Genomic DNA, 23,608 nt, shown 5'->3' with positions numbered 1-23,608 from the left:
ATCCCCTGCAGAAGGAAATGGCAACCTACTCCAGTATTCTTGCCTGAAAAATCCCGTGGACAGAGGAGCCTGGCGGGCTACAGTCCCTGGGGTTGCAAAGAGTCGGAACATGACTGAGGGGCCGAGCACATACCATATTTGTGCTTTGTGATTCAACCATTTTGAAGTGCTATTATGTTCAGATTATACAGGAGGAAAACAGATGGGATTCAGAGAAAATAAGAAACTTTTAGGTGCATATTTTGTTCCTGTATGTGTTGAACTCAGACCCAAGTGCAGCGTTTCTGATTTAGAGGCCAGACTTTTAATTTTTTCGCTGCTACATTTTGTGCAGTGTTTGGATGCAAAATGGGGTCTTATTTCTCCTTAACCAAAATGCGTGCTCATGGGGGACTATAGAAACACGTACTTACACGTGTGTGTACATGCATGTCATCTTTATATCCTTTGCATCTTAACAGTGTAGCTGCACCCCACAAGGTGGGGTAGGTAAATAAATACCCTACTAGTTGCCATAAGGAACTTTGACTAGGATCTACGGTTGGAAAAAATCAGAAAATAGAATTTAAGTGTGGGGTTTACAAATATGGAATTAATTACTAGAAGAAACATCTAAAAGAGTTGAAAGGGCTTCTTTTGGAGAGTGGAACTCAAGGGTGCGGAGGAGCCAGGCAGGACTCTGCTGTTTTTGGCCAAGTATCTTATAACCTTATACATTATATTTTATGCTGTGTACATGTGTATTGCTTTTTTAGGTCTTCTTTGGCAAGGAAAGAGTAAAGGTTTGTTTTTCGAATTTTAGAGTCAAAAGGGACGGCAGAGATTGGTTATTTCCAGCCCTTTCCTCTTGTAGGTGAGGAAATTGAAATATAGTTGAATTGTTTTGCTAAGGTCTCCCAGGTTCACACCCTTCCCCAGGCAGGTGGAACTTTCCTCCGTGCTTGTGATTCCTTAGTCACCTTTCCAGGCATTGGTCCCTTCTCCTTTCTGTCTACTTTTTACAGTGTTTGATTAGGTTGTTGGACTGTGGATTCAAAAATAGGTAATTATCTCTAATTCCTCATATTTCTATCACAAAAGTGCTTCAGAGTTTCAAAGTCTGCACAATCTGTACACTTTTGAGGTTAATTCTACAAAAACTTTTAATTAGGATTAGAGACACTTTTGCAGTCTGTCTGTAGCTATTCAGAAATTAACAGTGTTACTCAGTTGAGTTTGATAAATACTGGAGTTTGGCCTAAACTTTTATCCCGAGAAGCTATTACTAATGGGAGATGATAAGAAGGTCTTTCTGATATCTATGTGGGTTGTTTAATTTTGAAATTCTGAGAATAAGGGAACAACGGTCTTCCAAGAGAGAGGCTGAGGCAGGTGATATAGCAGAACTATAATAGAAAAGTTTTTAACACTCCAAGATTTCTCTTTTCTTTATACATGAGATTTTCTACTTTCCCTCTAAAATTATATGACCAACTTAAAAGAAAACTTTATTTTTTTCTGATTATACACACAATACATAATTATTCAACATTCAAACACTACAGAAATATATAATGTTGAAAATGAAAAGTGCACTGTGATGTTGTATTCTAGAGAAAGTTCCCCCAAATTTTCCTAAATTAAAATGTATTTATAATTGTGATTTTAATAACAAGTGGGGGTAAACGAGTACAACTTTCAACTTAATTTTTAACTTAATATGCATTGAAAATGTTTCCATAGCCATACATACAGATCATACTGTGTAGTATTGCATCACAGGTAATTTAAACAGTTTCCTATTGTTGGAAATGTGGGGGGTTTCCCATTTTCCCATAGTAAAAATAATACTTTAGAAAACATCCTTGAAAGTATATCTTTGTACACTTGGGTAGGAGAGGTTTGTGAAAGAGTCAGACGGATGAAAAGTTAAATATCTCTAGTTTATACTTCCTCTAGTAGTGTCTCTACGTTTTAAACTATATTAGTGGCTTTTTTATTTTTGAATATATTGGACCAAAGATAGAAATTATTAATATATGAGCAGACTCTGAAACAAAAGGTCATAGTAACAAAAGGCGCTGAGCTTTTAGGTGAGGCTCACATCATTTCAGATTTTTTTGGTTTTAACGTTTTCCCCAAGAGAATATAGTAATTGGTAACAGCTCTAAAAATACTCTGCAGTTGTTGGATGAGCTGCTAATTACTTTTTATGGAACATAGTTAAAAAACTTTTTTTTAAAGAACATTATTCTAGGACATGCCATTAAGGAGTTCAGGGACTCCACTAGGCTTTGCAGAATGCAGAGTGAGTGTGTGAAATATTGGTCATGGGTCAATTTTAAGATCTTTAGACCTGCAGAAAGTCCCAAGAACTAATTTTACTCATCTATGTGTGGCAAATGTGAAATATAATACTTTGGGTAAATTTTCATGACCTAGGCTCATTGAAGCAGGAACATTTCAGGAATTCCTGTGGCAAAGTTTTTATTGGTCATCTTAGAGAGCTGATTAATATTTTCATGGAGTCCAAGCTTTGTTCATAACCATTCAATTAGAGGATTATGTTTCATTCCTCAGGATGAATACCTTCTGTTTTGTTTGTCTTCATGGAACTTGTACTTGGAGTTCATTCATGATTTTCTTTGTAACATATTAGAATGAGCATAAAAACATCTTAACAAATATAAATGTACACACATGCACACTTATATATATATACACACACACACATACCCTATGTGTGTATATACACACACACGTGTGTAATACACATGTGTATTTATGCATAAGTAATATAAGCTATACTTTAAAAATATCATCATCAGTAGGTCATTTAGCATAAATATTTGGTGCACCCTTAAAATTAAGATGATGTCTGCCCATATTTATTTTATTAGGAAAAATGCTTCTTGAAGTCTTTTATATGAAAAATTTCTTAATAAATTAAGAATTTTTTAGGATACAGGTGAAACTTCATTGTTTGTATATAGTTCTTACATTTTGGGTTTTTTTTGTGGGAAGATGAAACATTTCTTGTGTATTAGTCTTGGTTATCGCCTGTTCTCTAACACTGTTACTTTTTTAATAAGTTGAATATTTAAAATCCCTCCTGTTTGTGATATATTTCAGAATGTTTACACTTTGCTTATTTTAAGCAAGATGCAGTAATGTTTATGAAAAAAGTGGCAACAGGACTTTCACTGGCCTTGATTTGCTTCAGGAAATACTAGACAATGTGCTATTTACTCGAGTTTTATTAAAAACTTAATGGTTAATGCTAATTTCTTATCAGCTTGATGAGGTTTGTCCTTCAGTTTCCTCCTTGTACTTCTCCACTGGGCTCATGTTGAGGACTTTGTGTGTCTGATTCGGAAAGTGGACCCTGCATACGCTCTTGATGAAATCAGCTTGTAAGCTGTGTTTTGGTTGTTTGGGGGCTGGTTGTGTTGCTCCTCCCTTTTTTCCTCCTAAAGTCATCCTACCTCTTGATCATGTTTTAGGATTAGTGTGCCACCTAGGCGTGGTCATTCCTCCACAGTGAATCACAAAACGAGTCGCTCTTGCAAGACTTTCTGACTCAAGCCTGACTGATTCAACCTGCTGTCCTTCGGGCTTCTGTGTGTGGGGGGGGGGGCGGGGCGGGGGCGGGGCAGGGCACTCCTGGAGCAAACTCACGACTTGGCTCCCTCCCCTACAAGGGTGATCCCTAAATCTGCATCCTCATTGCTGACCTTTGAAATCCTAGGCTTGCTTCTCCAGTTCCTGCTGCATAGGTCTTTATTTGGATCCTGACATCCTGTTAAACTATAGGATGACAAGAGTAACTCCTCTTAGTCACCTAGCTGAGTACCTTATTGTGAACAGAATCCCATTCGTGTGTGTTGTTCATGGTCTGCGTCTTATCATCACGTGGGCAATTATAATGTGTTTTACCTTGTTTTCATTTCCAGTTTTTCTTTCTGTAATCCATTTTCATGCCATGATTGGTCTGATTCTATACAGTACAGCTTTGTTTATGTCACTGATCATGGTCCTTGTTGCTGAGTAATAAGTCAATTCAAGGTATAATGGCTAAATTTAGGTGCCAAATTTAATTGATTGGGTGACAGGTTGTCCTGGGATTTGATTAAACATTGTTTTGGGTGTGTCTGGGAGGGTGTTTCTGGATGAGCTTGACATTGGAATTGGTAGACTGAGTAGAGCAGATGGCCTTTCTGTTGTGGATGGGCCTCAGTCAATCCACTGAAGACCTGAATTGAACAGAAAGGCTGAGGAAGGGAGAATTCGCGCTCTCTGCCTGACAGGTTTTGAGCTAGGACATCCATCTTCTGTGCCTTTGGCCTTAAGCTTGGACTTGAACTGTATTATCAGCTGTTCCTCTCTGGCTTGCCAACTGCAGATCTTGGGACTTCTCAGCCTTTGTAATTGCATGAGCCAATTCCTTTTAATAAACCTTTCTGTCTGTGTGTGTGTATGTATGTGTGTGTGTGTATATATATATATATATATATATAAATATACATCCTTTATTTTTAAAATTTTTGGTGGAGTATAGTTGCTTTATAATGTTGTGTCACTTTCTGCTGCACAGCAAAGTGAATCAGCTGTATGTATACATACATCCCTTCCTTTTTGTGTTTCTTTCCCATTTAGGTCACCACAGAGCACTGACTAGAGTTCCCTGTGCTGTCCAGCAGCTTCCCATTAGTTATATACTTTATACATGGGAGTGTAAATATGTCACTTCCAGCGTCCCAGTTCATCCCACCCCCACCCCTTTCTCCCGCTGGCGTCCGTGTTTGTTCTCTCCGTCTGTCCACCTCCCTTATCTGTATGTCTTCGGTTGGTCTGTTTCCCTGGCGATCCCTAACAGTCGAGGCGTCTGTGGTGTGCCCCATGCAGGCCCTCTTGCAGGCTGCCGTGCCGACCTGTTCTCCATTCCTGAGCACACCTACCTATTCCTTTCCCACTCTCTCTGATGGGACTGGCCCTTCCTCTTTCCTATCTCAGTGATGTGAATTCTTCAAATCCAGTTCTGAGCCTGTGTCCTCCATTAAGCCTTTCTTGGCTATCTTTTCCTGTAGCAGTTTCCTGGCATCTGAGCCTCTGTACTGAAATTTTAGGAATTTAGTCACTAGACATTAGCTTTCTAGTGTTAAAAGATCTTTTATACAATTGTTCTTGTTCCTAGTTATATTATAAACTCCATGAGGACTCGGATCAAGCTCTATGCTGCAAATCCTCCACTGCTCTTGGTTTTGCTTCACATAGTAGGTGGTCAGTGTTTACTGATTTTCTTTTAAAGCACTAAGCTCTACCGAGGAAGGAGAGGCAAGTGTGGGGCCTGTGTGCTCAGCCCCCCACCTTGTGCCCCGGGAAGAAATGTCTAGCTCATTGCCCACAGGACCCAGAACTCTTTATCAGAGCAGTGCTCCAGGGAGACTCTGCCAGTTGTTTGGAGTTGTTACTAGAAACAAAACTTATACATTGTCCTTGACCTAGAGCTAACTTTTCCTAAGAAAAAGTTGAGCCATATTTAAAGTTCTATTGAATTAGCCCTTTCATGAAGTACTGGTTCGCAGCTATTCTTGCTCTCATCTGCTTTGCTCTTGTCTCTTGTAATTCCCTTTGCTCTGCCTGTGGTGAAGTCATTTCGTATCTTCCTCCATAATTACGTTACATAGCATGTTGGTATCAATAATTTTGAGCAAGGGTCAAGAAGACGAAATATGGAAAAAGAGCTCTGTGTTCCTAGGCAATTTGGGTTTGTCCAATTTTATGCACATTTCATTCAAGCTGTTTGATTTTCCTCATTTCTCCTGCAGTTAAATGTAGTTTTTGAGGAACATCATTGCAAATCTGACCTCCTTATGCACTTTGGTATGTCTTTTAATCTCGGAGTAGTTCAGATCCTCTGCACATTCCTTCTCCCTTCCCCTCTGTCCTGCACTTATTTTCTAACATATTACAATTTACGTATTTATTTTGTGTATTGTTTATCAGTTAACCCCCAAATAAGAACGTAAAGCTCCACGAAGGGCAGGGATCTCTGCTGAATTAGTTTTGACTCTCTTTGGCTGTGTCCCAAGATGTAGACCAGGGCCTGCCATTCAGCAAAGTGTTTGTTGAATTGAATGAATGGGAGTTTGCTGTCTTTTTTTTTTTTCAAAGATTAAAAAAAACTATGTATTTGGCTGCACTGTTTCTTCACTGCAGCACACAGGATCTTCAGTCATGTCAGACAGAATCTAGTTCTGTGCCCAGGGATCAAACCCAGGCCCCCTGCGTTGGGAGTGCAGAGTCTTAGCCACTGGTGGCTTAGCCAGTTAGCCAGCCACCACGGAGGTCCTTGGGAGATTGCTGTCTTGAAAACTCTTCACACCCTTGGTTGTCTGGGCTTTCTTTTAAATCCTGTTGGCCCCTCTTCCTTTTTCCCTTCTTGTTACTGAAGGTCCCTTCTATTCAGACCTGGGCTTCCCAGGTGGCACTTGTGGAAAAACACCTGCCTGCCCATGTAGGAGACATCAGAGACAAGGGTTCAATCCCTGGGTTGGGAAGATCCCCCAGAGGAGGGCATGACAGCCCACTCCAGTGTTCTTAGCTGGAAAATTCCACGGACAGAGGAGCCTGGCAGGCCACAGTCCATAGGGTCACAAAGAGTCGAGCATGACTGAAGCGACTTAACACCTCCAGACTGAGTCAGGCTCCAAACCACATACCCACCTGTCCCCCAGGTTGCTGCCTTCCTTGCAGCCGCTTCTATAGCAGGAGTGATTTAGAGTCTCCTGGTTGTTCGTGGCTTGAAGAGCACTGTCGCACATACAGTCTCATCTGAAGTCGTTGTTTGTCTGTGGCGGTGCTGAGTGCTTTAGGGCTCGTCTTTCACCAGAGCATGCAGGTTAGCAAAGTCCCGTGGCATCAAGGGGTACGCCCTTCTCCAGTGTGTGCTGGGCACACTCTTCCCTTGGCTCTGCTCTTGCCAGCTTATAACTAAGGAGCGTGCCTCTTTGATAGCAGCTCTGGCCTTCTTAGGAACAATCACTGTCTTCCTCAGAAGAGTGTATGTATGGTATAAGGCCCCCAAGTAGAGTGGAAAAAGTGAGGAAGGAAAAAGAAAGAGACAGACAACACCAGCACGTGTATGGGACGCTTCTCACTGGAAAGTCCTTGGGCAGATGCTGAAAACAGTAGTTGCCTCGAGGTTAGTTTAATAGGGTGGTTCCAGCAGCAATTGGACACAGAAGCATGGAATCGAAAACCTTGGCCTGAAGGATGCAGCTCGTGTAGAGATGGGAACTGGTGATTTTTGGGTTCTCTGTCAGTAAATTGCTGTTCCTGTCCTCCTGGCCTGTCGTCACTGAGCTAAAAAGATGGAGCCATTTTCTTCCTGAAGGGCTTCTGTTCTTGCCCCCAAGCCATGGGAGTGCTCAATAACTATTAGTGTCTAATGATGACACAGGAATGTTCCTCTGAGCAACTGCAGAGCTGAAGGCGTGCCTCACAGCGACAGGCTCTCACAAATCTCCTTTTGCTGTTTTGAAATATCACCACCAGGGGAGTTGTATACATCTTGTTCAGGCAGAGGGGTCTTAAATATTCATCCTTTTACCTCTTCCTTAAGAGGAATGCCAGCATTTCATCTTCAGGCTGCCAGTAGTAATTTTGGAGAAATTGTATTATAACTTTTTCAGGGTACTTATTTTCATATAGCTCATTTATTTATGCATCCATATATTAAGGTTATGCTTAATGACGAAGGGCATGTACTTTGAGGTCAATGGAGGTCAGGGGTTAAATGGAGGTCTTTGGTGAGTTATACTCTCTGGTAAGGTAATTAGCAAGTATCTATTGTTGTGGGAGGCAGCGTGGGCATGGTGGAGAGAAGGTGCAGTTTGGACACAAATCTGGCTCAGACCTCTGCTTTGCTATTTAATAATTGTGTCTGTGGACCTGTTACTTTCCTGGGGTGAACCTTAGCTTCTTTATGTTTTTATGCTCAGTCATGTCTGACTCCACAGCCCCATGGACTGTAGCCACCAGGCTCCTCTGTCCATGGGATTCTCCAGGCAAGAATACTGCAGTGGGTTGCCATTCATCCTCCAGGGGATCTTCTGACCCCGGGATTAAACCTATATCTCCTGCGTCTCCTGTATTGGCAGGTGGATTCTTTACCACTTGGGCCATCAGGGAAGCCCAAGTTTATAATGCACCACTGCCCCCCACTGCAGGAATTTTCCTTGAGGGTTAAAGAAGATAACACATCTGAAATGCTTACCATGTAAGTAATAATCAGTACATGGTAATTGTTATTTATGTACTAAATCTCTGTTAGCACTCTTCTAGGGATTGTTTGTGGGATTCTTTCAAAAGTTATGAGTTAATATGTCTGCAAGGCCACAAAAGATGTTGACAGACATGTATTTGACACACAAAAAATTAGGGCAGCTTGTGATTAAGTGTTATTTGTACATAAAGTAAGCATAAGAAACCAGAAATGTAGAGGTCACTGCAGTGGGGATTGTATTAGGATTCCTTTGGTTGTAAGTTATTAGAAATTTAAACTATATGGAAAGGGAATTTATTGACTCACATGGTCAAAGATATGAGAGAAGTGAAGGAGGTATTGGAAGCCAAAGCTGGAAACTCCTATACCACTGAGAGTCTCTGTGTCTTTTCCCTACTTCTCCCTACTTCTCTCTGGGTCAATTTTCTCCACGTGCCTGAGGGCATGGATGCCTGAAAGCCAAGGATCACCCAGAAAGAGGGCCTGAGCTTTTAATCTACATCTCGGAATCCCAGGGCTGCCTCTGGTTGACCCCCTTGGATGGTATCCTTTTCCCTGTGGCTGGTGGCACACGTTATTTGGTAATTGGCAGCCCCATCTAGAAACACATTGTTTGGGTGAGGAAAAGGAGCAGTCTCCTGAAAGAAGGATCGTGCCATTCTCAGAAGAAGGGTGGGTGCTGGATGCAGGAGCAGGAGCAGTGTTTACTGCTGAGGGCAAAGAGGACAGCTTGAGCTGGTTGCAGGGAGAGCGTCAGGTGTGCAGAGCACCGACCAAAGGCACCAAGTCCAGAATGAGAAGATGGGTTGTATCAGTGAAACAGGATCTGGTAGCTTCAGGCTGACTGGTTCGAAGGGGCTGGTTGAAGAGTTTGGACTGGTCTGATTGGGTGTAAATTCTGATTGACATCAAATTGACATAGTCATGTTGGGTCCTGTCTTTTATTCTTTAAAAATAGGTTTCATATTGTAATTGGAGTATTTGAACTGGTAACTTGAGGACTAAGTGGAGTGCACTTGAGAAGTTACCCTCATTGAGTCAGACCAGGGTAGTCTTAATAGTCAAGAGGCAGATATCTGTCTGATACTACTTTAAAAAGGTGTTATCAAGTGCTTACCTTACTTTTCCTATTTTCTTAAAAAAACCAATGCTGTATTTCAGAGGAACCAACAAGTGGTTTGCACAAAAGCCTGATTTTTAGAATTCCAACTCATAAGTGCAGAAGGAATGACATAAAGAAAATACTATCATTTTATTACCTGTAACGAAATAACAGGAGAAGGCAGTGGCAACCCACTCCAGTGTTCTTGCCTGGAAAATCCTGTGGATGGAGGAGCCTGGTAGGCTGCAGTCCATGGGGTTGCTAAGAGTCGGACACGACTGAGCGACTTCCCTTTCACTTTTCACTTTCACGCATTGGAGAAGGAAATGGCAACCCACTCCAGTGTTCTTGCCTGGAGAATCCCAGGGACGGGGGAGCCTGGTGGGCTGCCGTCTATGGGGTCGCACAGAGTCGGACACGACTGAAGCGACTTAGTAGCAGCAGCAGCAGCAGCAGCAGCAATGAAATAACAACCTAGGGAATGATGGTCAGTGACTCCTGAAACTTAGGTCAAAGGGCAATTGGGAACTTTATAATTGATAACATCAGACAGAGAATTCCTGTACCCACTGATCAGTGTTAACATTACAAAAAGAGAAAAAAGTAAATACGTGCCCCCTAATTGGATAAAATAGGAAATATATAGAACCATTTAACATTACTTATCAAAAACCTGAACATGATTCTAATTAAGACTTTGTCTCTAACTGCTAGTTTATAAGAAGCACAGGAAAAAGGGGACCATGTTTAAAAATATCATGGAGATGTGATCAGCCAAATCCAGAATGCAGATATATCTGCAGAACAAGTTATTTTGTTTGTTCAGTAAATAAATGGCAAGAAAAACAAAGAAGGAATAACAATTATTTTTTTCCCCTAAGTCAGTGTCAGATAAATGTTTTTATTTATTATATTTGAAAAAGTTGCCTTGAGACTTAAGAGACATAAATATTTTTGTATCTTGGTTTGGCTAAATCACCACAAAGTTATAAATTATAAATATGAAATTAAGGCAATTTGGGAAATTTAAACTCTGGATTTAGACACGTTAAAGGACTTTAACAAAGCGAATGATCATGGTATTATTTTAAAAAAGAGTATTTCTTAAATATACATAATGAAAAAATTTCCAGTTTATATAATATTGTGTTAGTTTCCTATAACTATGGTAACATTACCACAGACTGGGTGGATCACACAACAGAAATTATTCTCATAGTTCTGGAGGCTCGAAGTCTAAAATCAAGGAGTAGGCAAGGCCATGGTCCCTGTGCGATGCTAGGGGAGAATTCTTTCTTCTTCTCTGGAAGCTGTCCTTGGTCTGTGACTGCATCTCTGTCCCATCTCACTTGGCTTTCTCCTCTTGGGATGTCTGTGTCTTGCATCCTCTATCTCTTTCCTATAAGGATACATGGGATTGCATTTAGGATTTACTTGGATAATCCAAGATGAATTCCTCCTTAAGACTGAAAGTTATAGCTATATTTTTTCCCCTATATAAATTAATATTCAGAGCATCTGGGGATTGGGAAGTGACATATCTTTGTGGGCCATTTTTCTCTTGTCTCAGATATGATGTATGATTTGGGCCATGCCTTGAGGCGTGTGAGATCTGAGCTTCCTGACCAGGGATTGAACCTGGGCCCCCTTCAGTGGAAGCACAGAGTCTTAACCACTGGACTACCATGGAAGTCCTAAAATTTGCTTTAAACAATCCAGCAGAGGCAAGAAGTGGGAATGGCAGGTTGTGAATAGCTATACATTGTTAATTGCTGACCTGAGTGATAGTAGCTCATCATACATAAAAACAAACAGAACAGGTAAATCAAAATGCCTTAGTGTCAGTTCCTTTCAGAATTTGGAATGTACGTATCAAGCCCTGATAAATAAAAACTTCATTTTTTTTCTGTTCATAAAACTTAGATATTAGGGAATTCCTTGATGGACCAGTGGTTCAGACTCTGCCCGTTCACTGCTGAGGGCCTGGGTTCGATCCCTGATTGGAGAGCTGAGATCCCACAAGCTGCAATGTGGGGCCAAAAAAAAAAAAAAATTACATGTGAGATGTCTAATATCCTCGTTAATCCTTCAAGTTTTCACTACCTTTTTGGATATACTTGTTTGCACTTCTTAAGAAAAGTAAGGGGTGAGTGAATATCCCTTCACTTGGAATACAGAAATTGTAAGACCTGAGTCTTAGATAAAAACTCACTTTACTCTTCCTCACTAAAATACTGGTGAGTGCATGAAGCAACAGTCAGCTTGGGAAACTCACGGGCCATGTGACTTATCATGACACCTTTGTCAAGCAGGTAAAATCACGCAAGGGTCAACCTTTTTACTGTAGGGCTCCCCTTTCAACTGTGTTTTAATGTGATCATAAAATGTCCAGGTGAGCAGCAAACTTGGCATATCGAGTACATTGGCAGAGCTCAATAGTAATAAATATTTTTCTGTGAATTACTTTTTTAGTTTTGTAAGTCTTGAGATTTTAATTCTTAATTCTAATCTACTTTGTTTTTCCTGAAAAGTAAAAGATAATGAGATTTTTCATGATTTCTCTTCTTTACCTCTGTGCTGGAAAGATTTCAAGGCATACATTTAAAAACAACCACAAAGAGCTGTTATTGCATATCAGAAGTTATATTTCTGTGTGTCCAATTCAGCTTAAGTGTGTTATAAAGTATAGTGACTGTCAAGACTGTGTTTTAGGTGATTGAGGTTACTTCACATATACTTTAGTTGCTTAATGATTTTTTTTAAGGAAGAAAACAGAAATTCATATGCAGAGTCTGCAATCAAATAATGCCTGGGTTGTGACTTAAGTCGCCGAAAGCAGCATTTTAAAATGTGCATTTAGCCTTTAGAAATCAGTTTATCAACATGCTGTAGTTTTATATTCTTTCTTCAGTGATTTTTATATTGAATCTGTTTCTTTCCAAGTTGAAAACTGTATTTTCAAGGAGTGGTGTAGAATCTAGTTGCAAAATCTCAAAGTTAGACTGTCTTTTTTTTTTTTTTTAGCTCATGGCATTAGACTTTAGCTGGTACATTTGTTGTTGATGTATGAGACTACTAAAACCCAGATCCCCCTTTATGTTTGTTCTGAGTATGGCCCAGATTGGCTGTGTGCATCCAACACAAGAACAAGCGGCAAATTCAGTACAAAATTGGACTTTTTGTGTATTCACGGAGTTTATAAGGGTGACTGCATTTTGAACTTTATACCATCTTATTGGGGGCTTCCCAGGTGGCTCAGTGGTAATGAATTTGCTTGCAATGCAGGAGACTCAGGAGATACAGATTCGATCCCTGTGTTGGGAAGATCTCCTGGAGAAGGAAATGGCAACCCACTCCAGTATTCTTGCCTAGAAATTTCCATGGACAGAGGAGCCTGGCAGGCTACAGTCCATGGAGTTGCAAAGAGTCAGACACGACTGAGCATGCACCACCACACAGAAAAACCCGAGTGCACTTTTGGCTGACCCAGTACATTACTATGATATGGTAACTAACCCAGGCCTACTGGAAAGCGGCATTTCTTTGGAGGATATGGATTAGAAGTAGCATATCATAGTAAGATAGATATAAAAATGATTTTTCCATGTGGGTGAAATCATTCAGTTTAGTTCAGTTCAGTTGCTCAGTCGTGTCCGACCGTTGGTGACCCCATGGACTGCAGCACACCAGACTTTCCTGTCCATCAGGGAATTACCAGGGAACCAGTGAAATCATTGGTGAAAGAATAGATTTAAATCACTGCAAGCCTCTTGGGCATTCTGGTTGCTTACTAAATGGTTTATTATAAAACTTGATGGTGATTATTAAATCTCTCAGCCATTCCCTCCTTTTAGAGTTATAAAATCACCTGATTTATGTACCCTGTAATAAAAGAGAAATGATGTAAGGAAATCATTGAGATAATGGTTTACATTTCACTTGATATAGCATCATGAGAATCTGTTCCGCATTTTTTAGTGTGTTTTTGTGCAAGAAAAATATTTACTCAGTAATAAGGTATGGGTTTTTTTATTACCCAGGTGCAACTCCGTTTTTCAGGAACACACATTTTTACATAAAATGAAATACTTCTTAAGTCTTGTTTTTCTCTTTGTTATTTTTTCTTCTTTATATAAAAGATAAAATATGTGGGACCCGACTGAAAAAGAACTCTGACATTTGCATTGTGTGTTTTGGTTTGCAACTGATTAGCAAATAAGAAGGAGAAGGCAATGGCACCCCACTCCAGTACTCTTGCCTGGAAAATCCTATGGACGGAGGAGCCTGGTAGGCTGCAGTCCATGGGGTCGCTAAGAGTCGGACACGACTGAGCGACTTCCCTTTCACTTTTCACTTTCATGCATTGGAGAAGGAAATGGCAACCCACTCCAGTGTTCTTGCTGGAGAATCCCAGGGACGGGGGAGCCTGGTGGGCTGCCGTCTGTGGGGTCGCACAGAGTCGGACACGACTGAAGCAACTTAGCAGCAGCAGCAGCAGCAAATAAGGAATTCTTAGGCAAAATGAAAGTATTATCTTTGAGTAAATAACAAATACAGAATACCATCCTAATTTTTACTGCTTTTACATCCAGTGCCTCTCAAATCCACCCCTTTCTCTCATCTGTGTTATCTCCACCCTCTCTTGTAGATTATTACAATATCTTCTTAACTGGTCTTCCAGCTTCTCTTCTGTCCACTCTCCAGTTGGTTCTTTACTCCAGCCTTGGTGATATTAAATAATGTTGATTTTATGGTGTCTCTTTCCCATCCTCCTTCCCATTTGAAAGTCCAGTTGAGGCCTCTCCTCACTCTTAAGGTAAGTGAAGATCCTTACTGTGTGCCAGGCTCTGTGGAGTCCAGCTGACTACCTTGCCAGCCTCATCCTGGACCATTCTCTCACTAGTATTGAGACACTTCTTGATGCTAGTATTCTCACTAGTATTCATGCAAAACTAGTATTCCCACTAGTATTCACTCAATGATAGTGTTCTCACTAGTATTCACTCAATGCTAGTATTCTCACTTGTAGTCACTCAGTGCTAGTATTCTCACTAGTATTTATTCAATACAGGCAATGGCACCCCACTCCAGTACTCTTGCCTGGAAAATCCCATGGGCGGAGGAGCCTGGTGGGCTGCAGTCCATGGGGTTACAAAGAGTTGGACATGACTGAGCGACTTCCCTTTCACTTTTCACTTTCATGCATTAGAGAAGGAAATGGCAACCCGCTCCAGTGTTCTTGCCTGGAGAATCCCAGGGATGGGGAAGCCTGGTGGGTTGCCATCTCTGGGGTCGCATAGAGTCGGACACGACTGAAGCGACTTAGCAGAAGCAGTATTCTCACTAGTATTCGCTCGGTGCTAGTATTCTCACTAGTATTCCCTCGGTGCTAGTATTCTCACTAGTATTCCCTCGGTGCTAGTATTCCCACTAGTATTCCCTCGGTGCTAGTATTCCCACTAGTATTCCCTCGGTGCTAGTATTCCCACTAGTATTCGCTCGGTGCTAGTATTCCCACTAGTATTCCCTCGGTGCTAGTATTCCCACTAGTATTCGCTCGGTGCTAGTATTCCCACTAGTATTCCCTCGGTGCTAGTATTCCCACTAGTATTCCCTCGGTGCTAGTATTCCCACTAGTATTCCCTCGGTGCTAGTATTCTCACTAGTATTCCCTCGGTGCTAGTATTCTCACTAGTTTTAAAGTAGTGCTTTAGCACTGCAATCTTTCTTTCATTTCTTAATGTGCCCATAGTCTTAAAAAAACAAAACCAAACCACAGAGCCTTTGCACATGCTGTTCATGCTACTTGAAACATCATTCTCTTCTACTCCACCCAGTTTCCATACCTTTCCCCTCATAGTGCTCTTTGTTTAATTAGTTAACTGCTGATTATCTTCAGTTCAGATGACATCTCTGGACCTCCATGGTGGTGCAGTGGATAAGAATCTGCCTGCCAGTGCAGGGGACACAGGTTTGATCCCTGGTCTGGAAAGTTCCCACATGCTGTGGTGGCGGTAAGCCTGTGTACCACGACTCCTGAATCCTGAACTCCTGGAGCCTGTGCTCTGCAAGAAGAGAAGTCACTGAAATGAGAAGCTGAGCACCACAACTGGAGAGTAGCCCCCTGCTTGCTGCAACTAGAAAAAGTCTATACACAGCAACAAAAAGAACTGGCACAGCCAAAACAAAAAACGACATCTTCTTAGAAAGCCTCTTTACACCAGCTGGTTCTCACTGTTACAGGCTTGTTAAAATAACAAGGCCCCCAGTGGAGCCGCTCCTGCCCAGGTGCTCCATCTGCAAACTGACACTTAGATGATTCCAGTGTCCCTTGCTCCTTGGACGAAAAGCTATGACAAACCTAAACAGTGTATTAAAAAGCAGAGACATCACTTTGCCAACAAAGGTCCATATAGTCAATGCTATGGTTTTCTCAGTAGTCATGTACAGATGTGAGAGTTGAACCAGAAAGAAGGCTGAGCGCTGAAGAATTGATGCTTTCTAATTGTGCTGCTGGAGAAGACCCTTGACAGCAAGAAGATCAAACCAGTCAATCCTAAAGGAAATCAATCCTGAATGTTCATTGGAAGGGCTGATGCTAAAGCTGATGCTCCAGTACATTGGCCAGCTGATGCGAAGAGTCAACTCATTGGAAAAGACCCTGAAGCTGGGAAAGATTGAGGGCGGGAAGAGGAGGGGCCAGCAGAGGATGAGATGATTGGATGGCATCACCGACTCAGTGAACATGAGTTTGAGCCAACGCTAGGAGATAGTGAAGGACAAAGAGGCCTGGCGTGCTGCAGTCCAGGGGTCACAAAGGGTCGCACATGACTAGCCACTGAACAACAACAACTAAGTGTCCCTGAAACTGCTCTGTTTGACCAGGAACCCAGGGAGTATAACCAGTCCATCAGTCCACAAGCACCAGGTCAGCTCTGAGACTTCCCACTGCAGACGAGGGTCACTGCATGGCCCTGGGTGTCACTGATGTTTTCTGTTTTTCCCTTCCTTGTTCTTTATTCTCTATCCTGTGAAAGCTTCCAGTCTTCTGCCCCATTTTACAATTTCTGCAAGGAGACTGTCCACTTCATGAAGTGTTAAATAAAGTTTGTATCATCTCATTGTCTTCTTTAGTAATTTTTAATAGGTTTTTGCATCACCCTATGTCTTTTTTTTCTCCCATTGGATTGACTTAATGGTTATAATTTGTGTGCTTCTGTAAATCATCTTCATGAGGCAGGTAGAGAGGCCTGCTCACCATTATCTTCCTAGGACTTAGCACAGTACTTGGCAGATACTTAGGAGCGCTATAAATATTTGTTGAATGAATAAATAACGTGAAAAAATAGAATCAGAGATAGCTGTTACCTAATTAAGTAAATGTACAATCCCAATACTAAAGACATCCTAAAAAGTGAAACATGCTCTTCAAAGAAGTCATCTAGGGAGGTTGCCTGCTTATCCCATAGCTGCTGCTCTTAGAAGGGGAATTTAGAATAGTTTTAAAGAATTGTCTTTGGAAGTAATTTTCAAGCCACATAAAAAAATCACTTGTTCTTTTGATTAAAAATAATATCCAGCTCAGTGGTTCCCTTCATTTTTCAAATGTATTTCCAGCTCACAGATCTCAACTTCCACTTTCAAAGACCCAGATTTGTCACAGTTGAAGTTTTCAAAAAGGTGTTATATACGTAAAGGCAGCCTTAAAAGACTTGCTGCTAAGACATTTTGAGCATTGGTGGGCATTTTTGTGATGAGCATGTAGTCTTTGAAGGGACTAATATTCCTGTAGACGTGTGGACTTTGGTGTTCTTGTTAACTTTAATGAAGTTGCTCTTGATGCTGTGCGGATATCTCACTTTTGCTTCTAGCGGTGAGGAAGGGGGATACATTTTACTCTCAAGTCGTTCACTTCATCCTGGTGCCTCCCATCCTCCATGGGCAAAAGACGTCTTGCAATTTTTTTGTTTTATACCAGTAAGTATTATAATAGGGAATTGAATGAACTATCAAGTGTTTTAAATTCCTTAGATGTTGAGTTCTTTGTTTAGGAAAAGTCCCTGTTAGTGTGAACCATCTCAGAACTGTGACCACATTCTTCCACTGAAAAGTATCAGGGGTTCTTGCCAACTTCCGCTATTCAAGATTATTCAGTATTTTTGTTAATTTATCTTTTTAGCCCCTATGTGTGCACGCATGCTTAGTTGCTTCAGTCATGTCTGACTCTGTGACCCCATGGACTGTAGCTTGCCAGGCTCCTCTATAGGATTTTCCAAGCAAGAATACTGGAGTTGGTTGCCATGCCCTCCTCCAGGGGAATCTTCCTGATGCAGGGATCAAGCCTACATGTCCCGTATTGCAGGCAGATTCTTTACCACTAAGCCACTAGGGAAGACCTTAGCCACTATCACTTAGCTATTTTCAGGAGACTTGAGTTCAATGCCTAGGTCAGGAAGATCCCCCAGAGGAGGAAATGACAACCCACTGCAGTATTCTTGCCTGGGAAATCCCATGGACAGAGGAGCCTGGCAGTCCACGGGGTTGCAGAACAGTTGGGCACGATGGAGCGACTGAGCGCACATGCACTCATTGCCCCTTTACTTCCTGATTTTGGAAGGAAGTAGCTTTGTGTACTTTCTCTCTAACACTTTAAATCAGCGTGGATTTTTAAGTGGGAGTAACTGAGTTAAAATAACATGTCTGTGATTTGAATCTCTGGGAAGGCTTTTGGAGATACTGAACTGATAACTGCAGCTATTAAAGATTATCTTAAAGCAGGACATTTATCATAGCTCCATTTGGGTCACCATGAGCACTGTGTTTTTTAATTGTTCACTTTTGAGAAAATGCAGTCAACTCAGTGCGGTATAGGTGCTCTCAGAAGAGTGAACAGCTCTCCGAGCTCACAAGGTGGCAAGCCGTAGCTACGCAGCTGGGAACAAAAGTTCTATTGACCTTTTATTCTCAAGTGTTCTTGTTTTCCTCTGAGCACCAGAGATTTGGCTTTCATTTGCATTTTATTGGGTTTACTACTTGCCAGTAAGGGCTTCCATTTTCATATTGCTTCTGTGCTGGCAGCATTTATTTATGCAAATATAGTTTTGTGCCTCCAATACAAATATTTTCTTTGCCTGGCAATAGTATCAAGGTTTGTTAGAGAATACTCTTTTGAATTTGGTCTTTTAAAAGGTGATTCTATGTTAACTGTCTTCTGTGGCAGTTCATTGCTTTTTATTAAATGAGGATCTTAGAAAGAGATCATTTAATGGTCGTACAGAAGACTCACTGTGTTCTCTGCCTGTCTCTGTGAATCTCAGTGAATCCCATCTTGACTGAGTCATAACCTCATACCTGATCAGTGACATTCATCTCTATGAGTGCTGGCTAACCACTCCCCACCTCCCAACAGATCTGCCCCCCCAGAGGGATTTGAGTGCATTTTGATTGCGATGCACTTACATTAGCATTAAGCTCTTTATTATTATTTTTAAAACTAAATCACCCCACCTTAAGCTGGGGTCATGGTACTGTGTACTGTGTTTAATGGGTACAGTTCTTGTTCTCATCACTTATCTGATTGCTGTGCTGTTTCCTGTGTGGGAAAGAGAATTGCCCTTCAGGTGAGGGAGTGCCATTCTGGGACATTATGATGCCATGGCTCTAGGAAGTCTTAGGAATGATGGCAGTCATGTGCTCAAGTCACCTGTGCTCACAGGATGAGTGCTGAAGGACTGTAAGGGTATGAAAAATTGGTGGAGAATTAATACCTTGTAAAGAACATCCCCTAGGGCCTCCCCAGTGGCTCAGAGGTAAAGAATTCACCTGCCAATGCAGGAGACATGGGTTTTATCTGTGGGTCGGGAAGATGCCCTGGAAGAGGAAATGGCAATCCACTCTAGTATTCTTGCCTGGAGAATTCCATGGATAGAGGAGCCTTCTGGGCTACAGTCTGTGGGGTCACAAAGAGTCGGACACGACTGAGCAACTGAGCACCTACACATGAACAAAGCCTGTACTGTTTTAAATAATGACCCACTCAAGCTCAGTGAATATATATTAAGATTTTCTAACATGAGTTAGAACCATTTAAGACTGATAAAGAAGGGATAATAGAGGACTTAGAACAGGCTGTTCATTTAGCTATGAAGTGAGTAGACTGCTTTGCATGAGAGGTCTTCCTGGCCTTTTAAGGAGGAAGCTGAAGTGAAGAGAGGTTCAACAGTGTGCTCAGAGTCACAGAAGTGAACAGAAACAGAGCCAGGACCCCAACCCAGACCATTCTGACAGACCACTGGTGATCTTCCCTCTTCAGTGCTGTCTTTCCCCTGGCATCCTGTGTCATAAGAAATAAAATGAGTTGTATTTTATTTATTTATTTTTTGGTTGCACCACACAGAATGTGGAATCTTTGTTCTCCAACCAGGGATCAAACCTGTGCCCCCTGCATTGGGAGCACAGAGACTTAACCACTGGATCACCAGGGAAGTCCCTGGATTCTCCTATATTGACAAGAGGAAACAAATTCAGATTTAGAACATACAAGCTCAAGTAATGTATTAATTTATTAAATCATTTGTTCAAAAATCTACCAAGGAGTTCATATGTGTAAAGTACCATGTGTGGTAGTTGCTCAGGTTGTGTCCGACTGTTCGGGACCCTATGGACTATAGCCCTCCAGGCTCCTCTGTCCGTGGAATTCTCCAGGCAAGAATACTAGCGTGTGTATCCATTCCCTTCTCCAGGGGATCTTCCTGACCCAGGGATCAAACCCAGATCTCCTGCATTGCACATGGATTCTTTACCATCTGAGCCAATGGGTTTCCTATAAAGCACCATGCTAGGAGCCAGAGTAGGATATCAAGATCACCCAACTGTCAGAGCTTGTACAATATGTTTAATAATAACTTTTATATACAAGACAGAATTCATTCAACAGTCTTTGGGGGAGAGTCACTATGGTGTTCTAGGACTGGCCTAGACACTTGGGATCTTTCAACTGTTTATCAATTCATGCTTAGCCTTGGATCACCTAGTCTGTGCTCGACTCTGTTGTAGATGCTGGGAAGAAAGATGAGATTAACGCAAGCGAACTCTGTGTTCTCACTTAGTACATTCTAGTGGGAGAGACACACAATAAATAAGCAAGAGAAGACTTGTTCAGCAGGGAGTGGAGCTCGGATGGTGTGCGGATAGCTGGCTATGTTAGATTGCAGAGATAGATAAGATTTGATCCTTGCCCTGAAGGGGGCAGATGCGTAAACAGTGAACTACAGTAGAATCAATATGTGCAGTGATTCACGTAGGAGCAGAACGCTGTGGGTGACTGGAGGGATGTGAAACCTGAGGGAGGATGGGGAGCTGCCCAAACCAGATGTGTGTTTGGGATGGCGACTGTGGAGCAGCCTCAAGCATAGGCTAGACAGGGAGGGACTGAGGATAGGACGTGCTAATTCCTCTCTGGGCTAAGAGCCCTAGACGAGTGCAGGAGGACAGAGAGGAGCAAGTGTTACTTCTCACAGAGAGAAGTACAGAAGGCTTCCTGAGTGAGGTGACATTTCAGCTTGATCCTTAAGTATACAGATGTGAAGGGGGGAAGGGCGTCTCATGGGTATACAACCACGAACAAAAGGGAAGATCCAGCTTATAGCAGGAGTGGCTAGACTTAAGGGCCTATAGACTGGCTGGAGCAGAAGCTACATGAGAAAGAGGGCCATGGGGGCTTAGGTAGACAGATTTGCTTCAGGTAAGCAGAGGGAACCTGCTTCAGGTAACCTGTAACCGGTTACAGTTTCATTTTTTTAAGTGGACTGACATAGTCACAACCTTAGGAACATTCTTCTGCAGTAGCATATATGAGAAAGTGGAGTGGAGAGAGAGAGAGCTGGGAGATGATTCAGGAAGGCATGTGATCTGATGACCCTGAGGTATTGGGGATATGATCTAGAAAAGTGGGCCTGGGACTGGATTAGAGAACATGGACAGGTAGAATAGTAAGGCAGACTACTGATCGTACGTGGGCAGTTAAGGAAAAGAAAGAGAAGACTGATTGCAAGGATGTAAGCCCAGATGACTAAGAGGATGGGATTTTTTTTTTTTGCGGTGGGGTGTGGGGGAGCGAGGGAGGGCACAGTATAAGGAATACAGAATCTTTGTTCCCCAACCAGAGATCAAACCTGTGCCCCCTGCAGTAGAAGCACAGAGTCCTAACCTCTGGACTGCCAGGGAAGTCCCGAGGATAGAGTTTTTATGACAAGCTGAGGATGGCAGAAGGAAAAATGTGTTTGAGAGGTCAGATAGCTAAGATTAGTTTGGGACTTGTGGAGTTGGTACTGGTGGGACCTTGAGGTAGGAATGTCAGATAAGTAAATGAAGATAGTACTTTAGCTCTGGGTTGGAAGGTGTAGGTTGGAGTGGTAATAGAAAGTGAAAGTGAAAAGTGGTTCCATTTGTGGGCTAGATCACAGTGGCCAGGGACTGACTTGTTCAAAGAAAGGAGGTGAGGATGGAAACTTAGGAGCATTGTAATTTTGGTGATTTATTTTAATTTTTGTTCTTGCACTTTAGTGCTAATAATCTCCTAAACTACACTGTTGGACTTCCAGCTTTTTACTCTCAGCTCAATCTACTGTATTGCTGGGAAAATTTGGGCTCCTGGGCTATATGATCTTGATTCCATTGTAGAATTTGGTTTTAATCTGGGACAACATAAAAAGAACAAACCAGCTTTGTGACCTTATTTGAGATATTGGGAAATTTTTCCATCATGTCTTTCTGTGTCTCCTAGAGCTGTTTTACAGCAAGTGTTTGGAAACAGCTTTGCTTCCCTGGAGGAGTAGAAATGTTTGTTCTTCATAGAAAATCATATAACTGATCACATTTACTTTTTCATCTTGACTGCTAGGAAGCACTCAGATTCCCTGCTTAGCTGTAGTCACTGTGTAGGACTCAAATAGCTCTCCATATCTGAGTTCTATACCAATATCTCTTATGCCAGGCACAGTCTTCATTTTCTTCTCTAAGCATTCCTTGGTCATGAATCTTTAAAAATATCATTGGTTCACAAATTTGTGTGGCATCCCTGTGCAGAGATCATGCTAATCTTCTCTGGATTGTTCTAGTTTTAATGTATGTGTTTCCCAAGTGAGCTTTGCTTGGTCATGATTTTTAATTTTCTTCTGTAATACATGCATTTCTCAGACCGTAGAATGAGATGTGCAGGCATGCTAAGTCACTTTAATCGTATCCAACTCTGTGTGACCCTATGGACTGTAGCCCACCAAGCTCCTCTGTCCGTGGGATTCTCTAGGCAAGAATACTGGAATGGGTTGCCATGCCCTCCTCCAGGGGATCTTCCTGAACCAGGGATCCAGTCTGCATCTCTTAGATCTCATGCATTGGCAGGTGGATTCTTTATCACTGGCACCACCTGGGAAGAATGAGATGAGGACTAAATAAATAGTGCAACTATGCTGTTCACTATATGAATGAGTTACACGTAGGGTGTTATAGGTCAGTACGTAAATACAATGACTCATCACATTTTAAATTTATATGTTCTCTGTTTTCTATGAACTTTGTCTTAATTGATAGCTTTTTTAGGCAAATGATACATATAGTCGCAGACAATAAAACTGTCAGGCGAGTGTATGCTCCTTGGTTCTTTGTCTTGTCACAACGATGATTTGGAGCAACGGACATTAAAGCCCTCGGTGCATCACAGCTCTCTCAGGTCTTGAACAAACCGTGTCATAGCTCTTAGGCAAATCAGTGTTACAGTTCTATTTTATTTAGAAGATAGCAGGAGAATCCATCCTCAAAGAAGAGAAGAGAGTGGAGGAACGCTGGGGGAAGGGGCGTGGGGGCGGTGGGGAGAGAGAGAGCAAGAGCGCTTGGCTCCTCCTTTTATATGTTTTCTTCCCCCTGGGCCACCCTCTGCAAATTGGGCTCAGCCAGTAATGCTGTTCTACCTGAAGTCCTCACTTTGGTCCTCGGACCTTTCTTTGACCTTCCTTTGTTCTATTTTTGCAGGCTTTTCCCTTCTTTGTCTTTTGAAAGTGTAAGTGAAGTCGCTCAGTCGTGCCTGACTCTTTGCGACCCCATGGATAGTAGCCTGCACCAATCTCCTCTGTCCATGGGATTTTCAAGGCAAGAGTACTAGAGTGGGTTGTCATTTCCTTCTCCAGGGAACCTTCCCAACCCAGAGAAGGTTTTAGCCACCACCATTTTGGACTCTTTTTCCC

At 41.9% G+C, this 23,608-nt stretch overlaps 1 protein-coding gene and 1 non-coding gene across 8 annotated transcripts in view; one reads left to right on the top strand and one right to left on the bottom strand.

Annotated features, from left to right (window-relative positions):
- The window catches only part of FHIP1A (FHF complex subunit HOOK interacting protein 1A), a 311,586-nt gene that overhangs the window by 3,237 nt on the left and 284,741 nt on the right, over nt 1–23,608 (top strand). The gene's annotated exons all lie outside the window — the stretch shown is intronic.
- On the bottom strand, nt 22,410–22,514 carry LOC129630482 (U6 spliceosomal RNA). Its single transcript, XR_008703735.1, has one exon. It is a non-coding gene; the product is annotated as a U6 spliceosomal RNA (small nuclear RNA).

This window comes from Bubalus kerabau, chromosome 16 (genome assembly GCF_029407905.1).
Source record: "Bubalus kerabau isolate K-KA32 ecotype Philippines breed swamp buffalo chromosome 16, PCC_UOA_SB_1v2, whole genome shotgun sequence".
NCBI lineage: Eukaryota > Metazoa > Chordata > Mammalia > Artiodactyla > Bovidae > Bubalus > Bubalus kerabau.
Note: the sequence above shows the minus strand (reverse complement) of the source record. Positions and strands in the feature narration are given on the sequence as shown.